We start from the raw sequence: 14,361 nt of genomic DNA, 5'->3' as shown, positions 1-14,361 counted from the left end.
CAAAGCAAAGAAATGTAAAACTCAATTATATTTTGGGAAAGATAGAATGTTGCAGGAATACAATTTCCCATACACATGTGATCGATATTCTAATAATATCAACTTTTACATTTGCCTTTTATTTTGGCACATCAGATTCCAGAAGACATTATCCCCAGATCTTCACCTTCATCCTCTCAATAGAGAGAAGGAGATTCAGAAATGATTGTGTGTATCATCCCCTAAGGAGGCTAGGGCTCACAGGAGCCTAGAGGGGACTGTACTCCCAGTGCTGGGTGACTCTAAATCCCAGATTGCCCAAGGCACTTCCGACTTCAAACATCCTGTCCCAATATCACCATATGTGCCCTCTTACTTCTTAGAGCAGCCTGGCTGGGCTCCAGATGACACGGATTCCAATCTGAGTGTTGTTATTCATCTACCCATTCGGCAAGTATGGTTGACCTACCACGCACGTGACACTGTGATACGCAGAGCAAACACCATCTCTGCACTAGAGGAACTTAGAAAAGTGGCAAAGACAAGTCTGTAAAAAAAATCATACCAATTTTAAGACATAATATAATTGTGGTGGTGGAGATATGAGCAGTGGACTACGGGCACAGTGGATTTCAAGAGAGGGGAGTCAGCTGACGGGAGTCAGCATTTGAGCTGGCTTTGAGGGGTGTGGGATTAACCTGGCAGGTACACGTGAGGGGAGAGCATTTCCAACAGAGATAACAGCGTGGAAGTTAATGAAGTAGAGGCATGTTTGGGGGAAAGGTCAAGGTGCCGTACACATAAGCGTGTAAAAGGGAGAAAGGGGATGAGTAGAAGAGACCGTCACTGGAAAGGAAGGTTGAACCCAGACCTTGAAGTGTCTGGGAAATCAGGCTAAGGAGATGGGACTCTGTTCTTCATGCATTAGAGAGTCATTGAGTATCTTTTGAGCAGAGTAATGGCGGGTGACAATCTGAACTTCAAGAAAATAACTGTCTTCTTGAAGGAGGACAATGTGGAAGGGAAATCAATGAGGGTGATTTCTGAAATGGCCACCAGGGGGCACACTTACACTGACAACTTTCCTGGTCCAGAAAAGAAGCAGGCCCAGGAGGGGTGTAAACGCCAAGAACTGGAGCAGAACACAGGTGGGAAGGGGTGAAGGCGAGTAGGGTAATCTGGGGGAAACTCAGAACTAGAGGCATGGAATGCTTATCATGTTAGGAAACTTGAGATGAATTTGTAATATGGGCAAGAGATAATGGAAAATCACATTTACTGAGTTCCTAATACATACCAGGGACTGTTGCTAATGCTTTCCTGCTCTTTCTAATCTATACCTGACTGCTACATGATGACTATGCATAGTCTCATTTTATAGACAACAAAACCGTCTGAAAATTTCATTCACTGAGATACTAATTGAGCGTCTACTCTATGCCAAGCACTCTTCAAAGCACTTGGGATTTACTGAGTGAACAAGACAACCCCTGCTCTCATGAAGCATATGGGACACGACAGGGAGGAGGTGTCAGAAAGCAAGTGAACAAACAAATGAATGAAGAGATTCAGATAGTGAGAAGTGCTATCAAGATCATAGCCTGGTGGGATGATTGAGTATAACAGGAAGGACTTCTGTAAATGGGTTGATAAATGAAAGCCTCTCTGAGCAGTTGAGTTGAAATCTAAATGATGAGAATGAAACATTCAAGTGAAGACCTTCCAGGAAAAGAGGATTCCAGGCAGGGAGAACAGCCAGGGCAAAAGTCCCCATGGAGGGAATAACCTTGACGTTCTCCTGGGACAGAAAGGCCTGAGTAGGCTGGGTGCGATGAAGAAGGGCGGATTGGTAAGAGCTGAACTGGAGATGTGGGTGGTAGCCCAATTCCAAAAGGCCCTGTAGCTATTACAAGGAATTTGAATTTTATTTAACCTTATAGGAAGGGTCCAGGCCAATACTTAACATTTGCAGGTCTTGGGACAAGAGTTTAAAGGGAAGCCCCAGGCTTCCCAAATTTCTCTTCCATTCTGCTCCATCCTGCACCACAAGTGCCTTCCCACACCCTACCCCTCACGTGTAAGCTCTGCCCTCCCTCCACCCCCAAACAGCCATCCCGTGCTCACCTCTCAAGCAAGGAGTCCAGGTGTCCACCCTTGGGAAGGTAAACCTGGTGGTGGGGCCCCAGAAGGATGCTGAGGTCTCTTTGGGCAGGAAATCCTAGGCCCCTCATATCCAAAGTGTGGTCTAGGAGGGGCCTGAGCTCTAGGCAAGAATGTCCCCTTGGCCCCTTGGACTCCCCCCAGAACAGAGCCCTCTAGACTTTCAGGACCCAGGACAGGTCTAAAGGGATATTACCCAGGTCTGCGTGACTTCAATTACTGGCCTCTTTTCACTAAGCATGTTCGCTATGTTGGTGGGATCTCCTTGGGGACTCAGGTCCAGCAAATCTAACATGTCCAGTTGTCCCATAAGCACAGGCAGTTAAACGGTGGTAAGCTGGACATTCTGGGCCAACACCTAGGTCTTTACTAGCTTCAAACTCCAAGCTGGCAAAAAAAAAAAAGTCTGTGTAGGAACATAGACAGTACTCACCCCAGAATTGTTGGCAGCTTTCAGTTTTATAGGGTTTTCAAACCTCCAGGCAATTCCTTTTTATACCCCACACTATGTACACATAGACATCCTTACTAATTAACAGTATCAGGAATCATCTCCCTAAAAGTGACTTAGTAGGGGTCTTGGTAGGGGTCTCCCTCAAACTATCACTTGCCTCCACCCTGACACACATACTCACCACACCGTAAAGGCTTTTCCTCATCCGTATCCACTACTAGAGTACTAATACCTGCAAAGAGACACGTGAGAGCTCACATCCACTAACGCCTAGTGCGCAGCTGAATGCCAGTGAAGACTGGCTGACCACATGAAGAAGCCAAGACACTTCCACCTGTCAGGGTGCGTTGCTCTATCACAATGGTCCACAAGAGGCTGGTCTCAGGGCAAACTTCCTCCACTAAACTTACCTCCGGAGTAGAATGTTCTGTGAGAAGTGGGGAGAAGAGTCCCTTTGGACCTTCTGGAGAAAGAACAGGTGAGGGAAAGTGTATTCGTTGCCTACGGCTGTGTAACAAACTATCCCAAACCTAGTGGCCTAAAGCAGCAATAAATACTAATGATTTCATAGCTTCTGAGGGTCAGGAATCTGGAAGTGGCCTGGCTGGGTGGTGCTGGCTCAAGGACTTTTATGAGGTTGTGATCCAGACCTTAGCCAGGGCTGCTATCAGGTGAGACTGGGGCTGGGAATCCACTTCTAGAACAGCTCACTCACACGGCTGGCAAGTTGACCCAGGCTGTTTGTGGGAGGACTCGTCACTCTGTGGAGTCTCCACTGGGCTCTTGGAGGGCCCTCGTGACCTGGCATCTGGCCATTAGACTACATAAAGCTCCATTTCTGAGTGGAAGAGAAAAAGCACAGCTGGTCCAATGGGACCTCAGGCTGAGTAGAAGAAAAGGTAAATGAAAGCCCTCCCTCCCCACCTCACCAGGACCGCAGCCCTACCTGCCAATACTTGGGCAAGTTACTTAACCCGTCTGCCTCCGTTGACTTATCTGAAACACGAAACTCATAGTGGTACCTACTTAGTAGGGTTGTTCTAAGGTTGAAATGGATTGACATTGATGCCTGGCATATAGTATGTGCTATAGGAGTGTCTGTTATCAATAAATCAATAAATCAGTCAACACATCCATCAATAAATCAGTAATACTGACAGCCTTCCATATTTTTAATCCTGTCTGAGAAATCCTCTAATCTGAGTTACACTGCGAAACTGCCCCTATTTTTTGTCCCCGTCAATTTTTTATCTGAAAGTTCCAAGTGGATGGGGTTGTTGAGGTTGCTATACAGGAACATACAGCATCCAACTCACAAATAAATGAATAGTGTGATAGTAATAATGCTATTTTTGATGATGATATAATGAGTTCCAGAATCACCAAGAGGACTGACTCCCAGAACGTCGTTCTGAAGGCAGGGTTGCTACACCACATCTGGGTGGACCCTCCTCCAGCTGTGGGAGTGCTATTTTTAACCTTGGGCGGGTAGATGACTAGTTATTTCCAAATGGTGGTTGAGAACACGGTGGCCGTGACCCTTTGGAATTGGGAGGGGGGAGGGGAAACGTACATAGTGAGGAAAACCATGTCCCCTTTTCTGGCTTTATCCTTTATCACTGTCCTGCTTGACTCCAGTTTGCTCACACACATTGCCTTCTTTCAGGTCAAAAAAAACGGAAGAAAAAAAGAAAACAATTTTTTGAATGTGGCATCCATAGTAATGAAAAAGCACATTTTTTTTTTTTTACATCAGGAAGCCTTGCTAAGGGGCTGAGGGCCTTGGGAATCTTGCAATATAACTAGAGCAGGCCAAGATTTAGTTATTCTGCAGTAAAACCACATTTTTACTTAATGTCATTTAAAACCAAGTGCCAGTTTTACAAAATGAAAGGAACTACCACAGAGTTTTGGAATGATCTTATGAGACTTTCATGTAATTTTTAATTGGTTTGACTGTTTCCTAACTCACGAATAAAAAGGATTATAGGAACATGACCCTGTTATATCTACTGCCTTTTTTTCCTAAGTAAAATTGAATATCTTTTATAATAAAGTTGAAAGATTAAATTGATGATTCTCTTCCCCCCCCAAAAAAAATCTATTTCTCTGAAATGACCTTGATCTAACCCTTTCTATAAACTGGATTCAGCTGTATCTAGAGTATGTCTAATAGAGCATTAGCAGGGTAGTGATGTTTTGACATAAGAACCCTGGTGTCCTCAGCGGCTCACAGTTGGAAGTTTGCCAGTTTTCAACACCTGGTTTCTCTCTGCAGGCAGCCTTCCCTTCACTGAAGTGGTGCGAGACCTGCAAATTACAATGTTAAGTCTTTCCCTGACATCTAGTGCCAAAGTGTGAAATAACAGACAGGGAACCAGCCACTCATTAGGATAAGGATATTCTCGTCATGGTGCATTCCTTAAGGGTTGACTCTTGGTCCCAGGGTCCATCAGGAAGCAGCTGGCAACTTCATACCTCACAGGTAGCCCCAAGACGGAAGAAGCGAAGAGGGACCAAGAAAATGGAAATGCATTCTTTTCCTTACTGTAAAATGTTCCTGATTGACCCAAGACTGATACAGCATCCTTTGGGCTTATTTATCTTCCGGCCGAAAAATAAAATCAGAAATCATGGCTTCTATCTTTACAAACTGTCTTCTTATTCCAGGTCCTTTTATTCCACGTCTTCTCCAACTCATTCTCTGCCTTCACATGACCTTTTTACTCTTGATTTCTCTGCTATATGGAATTTTTACAGAATGCACAATATAGGTCAACAGATGCTAATGCAAAACAAGATGGGTGGGAGTAGCTTCTGACTTCTGTTTCTTAACACTTGCTAGCTAGCACCAGTAATGATGCACTATATTTTTTAGCAGAGGAATCATTAGCCCCTTACGTTTTACTCCTTCAGCCGTCTTGGCCCATGACACCTCTGATGTAATTGAGAAGGTATCATCTTTGCTCTGAAAAAGACTGCCAAGACCATATTGTCAAAAATGCTGCAGGACCCGTGGCTCCTGTACTGCGGTGATTATAAGGAAATTCGAATCATCTGGGAAATAGACACAGGGGAGCAGAGAAGAGGGAAAGCTTCCTGAGAATCAGAACCATCAACAGCAAGAGAAGGATGAGAGGCTCTGAGTAGCTACTCTGTGCCCTCCTCCAGGCAGTCCACTGAAATCATTCCAGTACTGTTGACGTGTGATCATGCATCCCCTTAGATTACGTGAAACTTAATAACCCATGACAGACCTCAACAATATTCCTTGCCAAGAAATTCCCTGCAAGTATATCCTACATCCCTGATGCTTCAATGAAAATCTATTCCTCCTCCATTTTAAGTTAAAATTCTTTCATTCCTCCCCTTATTTAATCTGTTCGATAAATGTTTATTCAGCGTCTACTACACGAGCCAGGCAATGTGGTGGGCTCCAGGCAAACAATGGAAGAAAAGTTATAGAACATACGCTCCACATACGTACAGTCAAGGGAGGGATACTTGATGTTAATTAGATCATGTCTCAGTTTTTATGATCTGGCCCTGAGTCAGAGCCCCTCAAAACATCATTTCTCTGCCTCACAGCCCTGAGGTCTGTCAGGTCCTCCTGGTTGCTTTTTAAAATCCTTTTCTCTCTTTCTCTTTCTAAATAATCATTATCAAGTGGCAGGAGGCTACCCACCCTTCTGGGCTCTGTCTTTAGATCAGTCAGGTGAGCCTGCAGTTCGTAGGCAGACAGGATAGGGGAGGCAAGAGGAACCAACACCCCCTCTGTAGTTGCAGTGTCCCTGCATGACAGGAGCACGGGGCTGGGTATATTCTCTCCGCAGTCTTGACTCTGACTGTTCTAGGAGGTACGTGGTGGCTACTTCAGGTAAGCAGCAATGAAAGCATCACCATACACCTGTGTGACGGGCGGCGAGAAGTCTCCTCCAATGACGTCTCGTACATTTCTCCTGGTGACTGGCCTGATCAGGATCTATAAAACAGCAAATTTCCTAATAGCTGCCTTGTTAGCTCAAATTTCAAGAAGCTACTCCATTCTTTAAAAGGGGGGTGGGCGGTGCAAGGAATATAAATAAGGAAAAGATAGGAAAATCAATAAACACTAAAGGACAACAACTGCCCAGAAAACAGCAAAAATATCTTTGAAGAATTTTTTTCTTTATTATTTTTCAGAGGTGAAACTTCAAGTTAGTATATGTATGTATCTGACTCAGACGAACATGGAGAATTTGTCTAAAATATGGTGAAAATTGTGCTGACCTCATTGGAAGAAATGGCTTTTTTAAAAATCCCTCTTATTTTTGTATTTCAAATTTAGTGACTGCAGAATGTATGGTTCTGAGCCAAATGGCACTAAGGAAGACGCCCTTGAAACTCAGCATAGGAAATTCTTAAGGTTTTGTTTTTTTTAAAAGCACAATTAGTTCTTTTTATTTTAGTTTAATCCATTTTGTGATCCAAAGGCTTTCCTTCAACAAAATAAATGATGCTAGTCACCATTAGAAGAGCTAGAGAAAGTAGATGATAGAGAAGAAAATTCAGATATTAACAAGTTGAATTACCTGCCACTTCTTTAATTGTCCTGATGTATAGCCCCATATGTTTAGGGTATATATGGCAAAGATAGAAACTTGGACCCGCAGGGAGAGAGGAAATGTGTAAACAACTAAAGTTCAAACAGTGTGATTTGAAAAACAACATCTGTCCCAATCATCCAAAGCTTCTCATAATTTACTACAGAGTCACAGCGAGTATTGATTTCTGCCCTTCAGCTTCCTGATCTGCCATTTATCACTGTTTACCTCCCAGAGACTCTATGTCGGAAAACCACTGTTCATCAGGGTTTTTTCATAACAACACATAAAGAGCTACAGAAAAAGCAGAGATTTCAATTAGCTTTATTAGCGCATCATGATGCCTTCCCCAGCCAATCAGCATTCAGGGTCAACCTAGAGCCAATTTTCTTCTCCTGGACATTTTGTTTTTTTTTTTTTTTTGCGGTACGCGAGCCTCTCACTGCTGTGGGCTCTCCCGTTGCGGAGCACAGGCTCCGGACGCGCAGGCTCAGAGGCCATGGCTCACCGGCCCAGCCGCTCCGCGGCATGTGGGATCTTCCCGGACCGGGGCACGAACACGCGTCCCCTGCATCGGCAGGCGGACTCTCAACCACTGCGCCACCAGGGAAGCCCTCCTGGACCATTTTTAAAGAGAAGGTCCTAGAGACGCTATTCCCTTGTAACTGGCTCCATCTGTATATTTCTTTTTGCTTGAGCTTGTCAGCATTATGAGACTTTCTAGGCTGACTCTGAAGAGCTTTTTTTGAGAGGACAACTAAACTGTATATGCTAAAATAGTAGCAAACCCCACAATTCCTTAACTAAAAGTGTTCCAAAGATGTCCCAGTTTGCTGAAAGGGCCATGATCCATTCTTATCTATAAATGAAGTCCAATCCTCATGAAATTCATTTAACCAAAAAATTTGGCAGAATCATGGTTCTGGAAAGAGCTTGGAGAAACCATTGGGTAAAACCTCAAGCCTTCAGAAAGTTAAATGTCTAAACTTAGAGTTGCAAATGTGTTTCTTCTTAAGTAAAAATTCCAAAGGACTGATAGAGGCTCCCTGGAATTCCAAATGAAAGACTTTTGAGGACTGGCCCAATCTCTGTAGAAAAGGGTGTTGTGATTAATTGGTAATGTCTACCAAGAGTACAGGACAGGGCAAAATGTTGACTCTGGCCTAAATTAAACAGGATAGAGCATTTTTTTCTTCTCTTAAGTTTGCTCCCAACCTTCCTCCATCATACATTCTAGTTCTATCTTTCCATGAACCTATCCCTTATAAAGACCTTTCAGAATCAGATCCCACCTCAGTCTTCTCGTCCAGAGACATCAAAAAACCTTTTCATCTTTCATCCTGGGACCTATTTTCCAACACTTTAATCATTTTTGTTGCACGTTCCTACAGTCACCCCAAGCTCTTCACATCCCTTTGAACAGTGGTGACAAGTGCTTTAATTCAGACTATAATTCAAGTCCCCAATTCAGACTATAATCCGACTATTTCAGAATATAAAGAAACTATTGCCCTCATCTGCATATTTCTTCATACTTCCTAGTATCACATGGGCTTGTTCATAACATCATCTGACTCATGTCCTTGCCAGGTCCCTGTTACCTGTGTCCAGGCATCATTCTCTCATTGGTGAGATCGATGTTCAGAGGCTTAGCATCAAAATAGTTTGCCCCAAAGAAGTCTCCATTTTAAGGGTAACAGAGTTTGGACCAAAATAAAAGATGTCTTTAAAAAGGAAAAAAGACAAACATTTTTAAAACAAAAGGAGATGTTAAACATGTTCCAAAGGGAAAGTTTGTAAAAGGCAAAATTTTTGAAAAGCAAATTTAAGCAAATAAGATATTTTTAACAAGAATTTTCGTGGGGGGACTTCCCTGGTGGTCCGGTGGTTAAGACTTTGCCTTTCAATGCAGGGGGTGCAGGTTCGATCCCTAGTCAGGGAGCTAAGATCCCACATGCCTCGCGGCCAAAAAACCAAAACAGAAACAATATTGTAACAAATTCAATAAAGACTCTAAAAATCGTCCACATCAAAAAAAAAAAATCTTAAAAAAAAAAAAAAGAATTTTCATGGGATACCAAATTAAAACTCCAAGTGTGCCCTGGATCTATGCCCTGTCCTCTTGTCAGCCCTCCATGGCCACCCCTCCAATTGCCTTGTTCTCCATGGGGCTACAAGATCCTGGCTGGAATTAACATAAACAGAAAATATGATGCTAATTTGAGGAAGCTAAATTTGGCCATAAAAACCATTTAAAAGTAAAATTTAAAACAAGTGACAGCTGAATTAAAACAGATACAAGAAGGGTCGGTCCCAAGAGAGTCGACCCAGAATGATGGATGTGCCCAGAAAAACTTAACTATCTAGAGTTTTAACATGGGAAATATGCAGCCTCCTCGGGATTTAGATTCTGGGGTGCTTCAGAGACCTCCAGGACCACTCTAGAATGGAACCCTTTAGACTTGAAGGGGAGAGCTTCCTCAATGTCCAGCTGGTTCCTCATACTTTGCGAGTCCAGATCTGAGCTTATCATCTTCCCCCTCATATTAATTCTTCCTCCTCACATTAATTCTCCCTCCAGCTTTCCTGTTTCATTAACAGCATGGCCAGTTTCCCAACGTCCAGTCTCGTAACACCAAAATAATCTTTATCGGCTTCTCCTTGAATTCCTGCTAAGTCATGGGGCATCTAAGTCATGTCTCTTGCCTTAATCTCTTCCATCCCCATCCACTTTGTCCAGTTTCTTCAATTATACTTCTTTCCTCAACCACTGCGTCAGCTTCCCACATTCTCCAATCTTCTTTCTCTTCCCTTAGAACCCACTCAATCATCTACCAAAGTCATCCTCTCAGAGCATGCTCCAATTATGTCATGCCCCCCCAAGAAAACCATTGAAGGACTTCCCATGATCCCACCAAATCAGTTTAAAATTCCTAATTCTGGGGCTTCCCTGGTGGCGCAATGGTTGAGAGTCCGCCTGCCGATGCAGGGGACACGGGTTCGTGCCCCGGTCCGGGAAGATCCCACATGCCGTGGAGCGGCTGGGCCCGTGAGCCATGGCCGCTGAGACTGCGCGTCCGGAGCCTGTGCTCCGCAGCGGGAGAGGCCACGACAGTGAGAGGCCCGCGTACCGCAAAGAAAAAAAAAAAAAAAAAATTCCTAACTCTGAGAGTCAGCACCTTCTGCAGCAGAGAACCTACTCTACGTTTCCAAAGAGCTCGCTCGCTCCAGCTAGCTTTCCCCGCTCCATGTTTTATCCGCCCATCCTTCTGAACTACCTTCCCTCTTCCTCCTATGGGTACAGCTTCCAAAATTTTACCCACCCTTCAAGTTCATCTCAGATGCTCCTCAAAGGCATGAGCCCACGGAGCACAGCTGGGTGGGGGCCAGAGCAGATTCCTCTAAGACAGGGGTCACTCTAATCCAGGTCCAAGGGATGCGTTACTTAGGAAGTCCATGGATGGTTCCAGGGCAATTTGGGAGTGTCCTAAATTTTATGGGGAAAAAACATATGTATGTTTTTGCAGAGATAGCTTTTATCAAATTTAAGGACCCCAAAAAGGTCTTTAAACACCCACCTAAGGCATCTTTCCCCTCTTCCTTCTCAGCATCAGTCATGCTTGTACCTGCATTGGAACCACCTGTCCAGTTCTCCTTAAACCACCATGGCAGACAGGGTCTGTCACTCATCACGCTATCTCCCAGCAGCTTCCCTGACACCACACAATTATATTAAACATCTGCTAATTGCCAGGCAGCATGCTAAATGCGGACGTAATAAATGAACAATGGGTTCCCTGCCCTCACGGTGCTCTAGTGAGGAAGCCATGCAGTTAAACCCACAATTAAAATAGTTTGTAAAGAACATTCTGATGACTATGCACAAGGTGTTATGTAAACCCTGACAAAGCGCATCCCAGTAGGGCCTGGGGTGGTCTGGCCACCCTTCCAAAGACGAGAAATGGCTGAGTCTTGAGGTATCAGAAAGGGAGAGCCAAATACCAAAGAAAGGAGGGGAAAAGGAATAGCATGGGGAAACGCTTCCCAAAGCACGGAATAAGTAGTACATTTTAGCTCGAGGATAGAATGGTATGGGGAGGAAAGGTGGAGATGGACAGGTTTAGCACTCTGAATTTTATCATGAACAACATGAAGGCGCCAATGAAGGATTAACAGCAGAGGAAGGATATGATGGTATTTGCATTTTAAGCCATCATCTTTGCAACAGAGTGGAGAATGAGTTATAGCTGTGAATTCTTAAGAGACTTTTCAGCTACTTTAAATAAATGCTATTAAAGATCTAAACTAATATCATAGCAAAGGAGTTAGAAAGAAAGGGAAAGAGTCTAGAAATATTTAGGATTTAAAATCAAGAAGATACAGTTACTAATTAGATATAAAGAATTAAGGAGAAGGTGGAATTGTGAATGACACTTGGGTTTCTAGCGTCTAACTGCATCTAAGTGATGGGTGGTTATTTCCTGAGACCAGGGATACAAAAGGGGGAGGAAAGTACTGGGTTCTGTGGAATTTGTGGTTCTTATGAGACTGGATCCAGAAAATTGGTCTGAGCCAAGATGCAGATTTTGGAATCATTATAAGATCGGTGGTGATTAATTGTACGAATTTTAATGAAGTCTCTCAGGCAGAATACAGAGAGATAAAATGAACAGAGGGGTCAAGGAAAACCAACCAACCAAAGAAACAAACAAAAAAGAATATTCACTGGACTAGGGAATCTAAAGTGACCGTTGACCCTTAGGAAAGCGATCGTTTTGGAATGGTGAGGGCAGAAGCAGATCTGCTTGAGAAAGAGCCAGTAAGGAGTCAGGCTGTAAAACCGTGCCCTGGGCTTCCCTGGTGGCGCAGTGGTTGAGAGTCTGCCTACCGAGGCAGGGGACACGGGTTCGTGCCCCAGTCCGGGAAGATCCCACATGCCGCGGAGCGGCTGGGCCCGTGAGCCATGGCCGCTGAGCCTGCACGTCCAGAGCCCGTGCTCTGCAACGGGAGAGGCCCGTGTACCGCAAAAAAAAAAAAAAAAAAAAAAATTGCCCTAAGACCAGGTGAGAGGGCCTTTCCCAGGCCTGTGCTTTATGGCTCTGCTCTGCTTGTCCTCCAGCCACACCCCTACACGGACAAGAAGTCCTTGGGCTTGGAGCCAAAGGAGCATACCCACTGGAGCCCACATGCTCCTTCCAGATTATATTCTGATTATCCAGGACCCCAAATTCCCTGCCCAAATATCCCCAAGCTCCTTTCTAGGCCTCCTTCCCCTGGGCTTTCTCTCAAGTCTAGTCCATACAGAGGTCAGACCATGTCATAGGTGTGCACACTCTTGGACCAAGAAATGGCTGAGGGGTCGCCATTTGCAGGATGCGGAAGGGGTGAGGATTGGTTTTGCATGTGTGGGGCTGGGATCTCCACAGTCATGCACTCAAGGTCCCTGAGGATGGAGCCCGAAGTGAAGGGTAAGGGAAGCAGGTTGTGAGCCAGAAACCTGGTACCAACTCTCCCCTGCAAAACCATGTTGTACCCCAGAACCCCAAGGACTCTGAGAATTCTAAATTTGATCCTGACCTTCTAGGTCTATTTATCAAGGTAGAACAGTAGAACACACTTTATTTAGCAGCTCGTTAACTTGATATGTAACTTTTAAATATTTAGACGCGGTGTGCAGACCTCCATTTGTGCTCTTACTTGGGGCCCACAGGTGTCAAGGTGAGGCCTGGTGGAGACATAGATAACAAGACACACCTTCAATAAACGTGAGAGTGAAGAGACAGCAAGAGGTAAAGTATTAGGGTAGAAGGGAGTGTTTTGTTTTGTTTTGCTTAAGACGGGATAAACTTAAACATAAGTTACCCACAAGAGAACACTTCCGGTAGAGGGAGAGAGAGGTTGGAGATACAGGGAAAAGGGGTGAACCAAAAAGTATCCTTAAGGAACTAACAGCATGGAATTCAAAAAATGTGGGTGGGAATGGGAACGTCCAAGGAAAGGCCATGGGAATGAGTGGCTGAAATGAAGTTAAACTGAACAATTAAGAGTTGTCTGCATCGATCTTTTACCTGTCCTTCCAGGAGCTCTGACAAGCATTAAACACAATGAGAGGTAAAGAATTTGAATTACTCTGGAGAAAGAAATTAGTAGAGTCAGTTCAATTATGCCATGTTGAAGTGAGTGTGGTAACTTGGTTTATGGAAACAAATCTGGGTTTAAATATTACGGCCAGGATGATTTTAACTTCTTTAAAATAAGGTGACCAAGTGTCAGATTCATGAGTGTAATCTATGTCACTCATAAATCCAGTACTATAATTCTCAAAACCTGATTTTGCAATGCCTAGTTACCTCAAGAGCTATGGCAAAATTGTACCCAAATACTCAAAACAGCTTTACTTTTTTTTTCTATTTCAATCAACTTGTATCATGTCAGGCATCAGAATCACCAATTGAAAAGTATACCTTTTTAATACCATTTTTTAAAAATGCAATTTATTTAAGCTAAAAAAAAAAAAACCCGAAGAGTTCACTCATTTCTCCCAGCCCCCAGCCCCACCGCTGTCAACCACTTGATTCACCTTAAAAATTATAGATATATGTGCCCTTTGTCATTATTTTACAAGAGGGAGGAAAAGTTGTGAAATCAAACCAAAATAGTAAGGTTTCATCATTTTCAAAAGCTTGTCAATTATTATACTAAGGAGTTAGAATCATTCTAAAGTTCCTAGGTAAACTGGGTTTAAGCTGTTGATATGCTAATAAAAGTGGGAAAATTAAGATTGATTCTAAACCATGAGATCAGAGAATGGAACAAGCAGGCCTAGCTTAAGAACACCCAGTTTACAAAATTATATATGTATATTTATAGCCAGAGTCATGCTAAAGGCCATGTTCTCCTATATTCAATGGCAAACTCTGAAGTGACCAGGGAAGAGTGATTCCCAGGCAGCCATATGTCCATCTCCCCCTGCATCAGATATACTCCTCTCACCATGAAGGGTCTGGAGGGGCAACAGAGGGTTCCAGGCTCCAGAATTTAACTAACTCATTTCCCATTGAAAACAACAATAATAGTCAAATCATTATGAAACTTCTTTTCCAGGCTAGACTTACAAAAGTCTTTTTAGCCCATATGATCAGTAAGATCGTTGTAAATTGTCTCTATGGAAAATATGCTCTGAGT

Source organism: Orcinus orca, chromosome 11 (assembly GCF_937001465.1).
Source record: "Orcinus orca chromosome 11, mOrcOrc1.1, whole genome shotgun sequence".
Lineage (NCBI taxonomy): Eukaryota > Metazoa > Chordata > Mammalia > Artiodactyla > Delphinidae > Orcinus > Orcinus orca.
This window is presented reverse-complemented; position numbering follows the sequence as displayed.